Here is a 4,131-nt window from a genome sequence, read left to right on the forward strand (position 1 = left end):
TGTCTAACAGATACTGAAAAAAAATCTCAAAAGTTACTGCTTCCCTGATTTTGTACTTCCACTCCTCAAGGTGTACTGTTTATTCTATTATTCTTTCCATTTGGCTAGTGTATATATATGTGTGTGTATATATGTCTAATTAGTGCCCTTATTAAAATCTAAGTCCCTGGGGAGCAAGACCTGATTTGATTAACTTTTGAATTCAGTATAGTGATCAGTTCAGGGTGTTACAAATATTTTCAGCTGCTTAAGAGTTAGGCATTCTTTGCTATGTATTCCTGTGCTGTATATGCCATATGTATATACAGCATAATTCATCCCTTTATTACTCTCTTCCAAGACACAGTCAAGTCTTTGGAGAAAAATGCCAATTCTTATGCTTAGTTTCTAACTTCCTGGCATCTTAAATGTCCAATAATTATAGTTAGTATGAAGATACACACTTAGCACTTGTTGAATGAGTAAATAGTATAGTGGAAAGAGGCAGACAGACTTGAGTTTGAAAACAAGCTCTGCTACTTGTGACGCTGGATAAAGTATTCGAAGTCTGTGTCCTCATTAGTAACATAAGTAGATTACATTTGCTACTAGTTTGGCCTCTTTTGAAGCCTTGGGAACTGTAAACCATAATCTGTGAAGGCAATAGATAGACTAATGGACTAAAAGAAGTATAAAAGTCTTAAAATTCTTCTCTAAGCAGTCACTTGTATTTTCATTTTATATCAATCTTGCCTTCTTCATCATCTTCCCTTCCTGTGTTTTTGAGACGGAGTCTCGCTCTGTTGACAGGCTGGAGGCAGTGGCACAATCTGGGCTCACTGCAACCTCCAGTTCCCGGGTTCAAGAGATCCTCCTGCTTCAGCCTACCAAGTAGCTTGGACTACAGGCGCGCGCCACCACACCTAGCTATTTTTTTTGTATTATCTTCCCTTCCTTTCTTACCACATCTTGCTTATTTTATTCTTTTTCTCAATTCTGCTATTTGCTAACCAAGAAAACATCTCTCTTGACCCTTGACATAATTATGGAATTCTTGGTACATCTTTTGGGGTGTTTGTATCTGTGAGTGTGATCAAGGTATGTAGATGTGTAATGTAAATATGAAAATTGAGGGATTTCTTAGAGGCAGAAAGATTCTAATTCCAGTTTCTAATATCACAAGAACAGGACATAACTACTACCTTAAATAGGGGCAGTAATACCTAGGGCTTCACCTTATCATTATTATTTGAATTAGAATATTTTGCACTGCTTTCCTAGTGTGCCCTATCATAATCTTAACTCTCATGCCAATAGGTTGAATAATACCTTTAAAATTTTGTTGAAAACAACAAGTTTTAAGAATGACTTGGAAGGAGTGGTCATTGCTCCTTGGAGAAGTTATAGGAGTAACTGAGTGAACGCCAATGTTAAATTTTACTGATTTTTCTCATGTGCTGCTGATTGTTCTGTATGGAATACTTATTATTCTTACTAAATCACTTTTTTTCTTTTTTTTTTTTTTTTTTTGAGACAGGGTCTTGCTCTGTCACCAGGCTGGAGTACAGCGGCGCGATCTCGGCTCACTGCAAGCTCTGCCTCGAGTTCCAGCGATTTTTCCTGCCTCAGTCTCCCTAGTGGCTAGGATTACAGGTGTGCACCACCACATCCGGCTAATTTTTGTATTTTTTAGTAGAGACGGGGTTTCACCAGGTTGGCCACGCTACTCTCAAATTCCTGACCTCAAGTGATCCGCCTGTCTTGGCCTCCTAAAGTGTTGGGATTACAGGTGTGAGCCGCTGCACCCAGTCAATATCACTTTTTAGCTAAAATTTATATGTAAGTTTAAAAGTGTTTTGGCTTCCAAACTCACTAGCAATTCCCAGACTTCAAATTTGACACCACACACAATAATTTTCTGGATTCTCAAAGCCTCATATATATAATCCTCACAAGATAGCTTTAATATTATTAATGAGGTCAAGGCCCTTACATTTTTTTTTCACCAGGGCCAATTTATTTTGCTTAGTTTCTGTCAAAGACCTCTAACCAGGCATCTTATGTGAAAGCATGCTGTACGTTCCAAAGAAGCCTGGGTCAAAATCCAGATGACTTAAGTCTATTGGAAACTATACATCAAATCCATGTCCTAGAAACAATGTAATTTTCAAATCCCAAGTACAGTATATTCTTTGCATGCATGGTATTTTTGATAAAGTTCCTTATCTTGTGACAAACTATTGCTATATCAGCTGCCTAAAACAGTGCAACTTAGTTTGGCAGTATTTTTTTTTCTTTGTATAGTGAAAAGCGATTTCCCCAATCCTCCCATCTTGGCCCTTGTAAGAAATCCTTTTTAGGAATCTATCCTGGGCTTCCTGCTGGACTTCAGCCTCATTTTTTTCTCCAATGCCTGAGTACTGGACCAATATTTGGTAAGAATTTGGCTCTGGGGAGTGCTATGTTGAGTGACAAATGGTTGAGGACGAAGATTTTATTGAAGCATTTGAACCACACTTAATTTTCTGTGTTGCTTTATTTGTTCCTTCTACCACCCAGGATATTGAATTCTCTGGGCTCTGGTTGGGTCGTTGGTACTTCAGGCGTTCAGTAATAAGAAACATAATCTGCTTTTTCTGGCATGATAATAAATCTCATTTACATTAAGGGAGGCTTACTCCAAACTGTTTTACATAGTATTTTTCTAAATCTTCTGCATGAACAAATTCTTCCTTGAGCCCTAGCACTGGGGACCCAGTCTGGCAACCTGCGCCCCATTCCGCGGGAATCAAGCGTGACCCGGTGCGGCCCTGCGCGCTGCCGCCAGCCAAACCCTCCCTCCGGCTTTCCCACCCACCGCCCGGGATCTAGCCTCCATCCCGCTGCCTCAGCTGTCCACGACAGCGACACCCCCCTCTCCGCTCCCGCGGCTCCCCCGGCGCAGCTCGCCGCGCCAGACAGCGGGTAACCGCCGCCTCCGCTGGGGCATCCCGGCTCCATAGGCCCGGCGCGCTCCAGACACCTGCCTCTCACTGGCCACCGCCGCTGCCCCTCACCCCGCAGCCCTCTCGGCAATTGGCCCCAGGCCGCCGCTCGTCATCCTCAGCCTTCTCCTAGAGTACCGCCTCCGTCGCCGGGTCATTTAAGTTTATCACAAATAAATAAATAAAGGAGGAAATAGAAATGCGTAGAAAGTAAAAGCAGTAGGGGGTGGGAGAGAGGGGGCGTGGAGGAAAAGGAGGGAGGAGCGGAGGAGTAAGCAACCTAACTTGATTGCGCCTGTGTCGACCAATCACGGCTCACTCCAGTCCGGTCTGACGGGCTCCCTGAACCAATAGCCTTCCACCTCCCGGATCACTGAACAACGAGATACGATTGACCTCTTCAGAGTGGGTGAAGGTGCGGCGGGGGGGAGGGGGTTGTGGGGGTGGGCGAAGTGGAAGGACCGTCCACCAATCGCCTGTTAATACTTCTCTGAGCGAAGTTTCCGCGTCCCAATGGATGTTTGAGATAGCGGATTGGGCCTCTTTTAGCCCAATCGAAGGTGACGGAGATGAGGGAAGAGGAAGAAAGGGGCGGGGACGGGGGGGCGGAGGGGAGAAGGAAGAGTGCATTTTGTTTATGGGCGGCAACCTCACGAGGGGCGTCCCATTCTCATTGGCTCACTGAAGCCAAGAGTGGCGTGCGAGCAATCCTATAGCGGGGAGAGATAGAGGGTTCGCGGAGTGAAGCGTCCAATGTGGGCCTTCTGCCGAAGAAGTAGGGGCGGGGGGAAGTTTAGGAGTTGAGGAAAGAAGATTAAAGAGCGCGAGGAGGTAATGCCAAAAACTCTAATTTGTTGTGGGACGGGCGGGAGAGAGGGAGTGTGTGCGTGCCGAGGGGGATGAGGCGTCTGCGAGGCGCCTGGAGTTGGGGGGCGGCGGGACTGGGAAGGAGGGGAGCGGGGTGGGGTTAGGGGAGCGAGTTACAGAGCGGCGAGCCAGCGGGCCCTGAGCTGGATGAGCGCGCGCGCCCCCGCGCCCCGCCCCGCCCGCGCACCCTCCCCCGGCGCCCTTCTTAGCGCCCGGCGGCTGCGTCGCCCGACCCGGCGGGGAGGCGGGAGGGAGGAGCGGGAGGGTCGGCGGGTGGCGGGGCGGGTGGGACGTCCCGCAG

The 4,131-nt window shown here is 47.0% G+C and overlaps 1 protein-coding gene across 11 annotated transcripts in view; it reads left to right on the forward strand.

Moving 5' to 3' along the window:
• The first annotated feature begins 3,595 nt into the window (after nucleotides 1-3,595).
• The window catches only part of ZBTB20 (zinc finger and BTB domain containing 20), an 841,831-nt gene continuing 841,295 nt past the window's right edge, over nucleotides 3,596-4,131 (forward strand). For 5 of the 11 annotated variants that reach the window (XM_054551481.2, XM_054551485.2, XM_063721753.1 and 2 more), the window contains exon 1: nucleotides 3,690-3,794. The gene's annotated coding sequence lies outside the window, so the exon portion shown is untranslated. Of the gene's footprint in view, nucleotides 3,795-4,131 lie in introns of all 11 variants that reach the window. The other 6 variants (XM_024244272.3, XR_010139138.1, XR_010139137.1 and 3 more) reach the window with 6 other exon arrangements.

The sequence above is a fragment of the Pongo abelii genome, chromosome 2 (assembly GCF_028885655.2).
Source record: "Pongo abelii isolate AG06213 chromosome 2, NHGRI_mPonAbe1-v2.0_pri, whole genome shotgun sequence".
Taxonomy (NCBI): Eukaryota; Metazoa; Chordata; class Mammalia; order Primates; family Hominidae; genus Pongo; species Pongo abelii.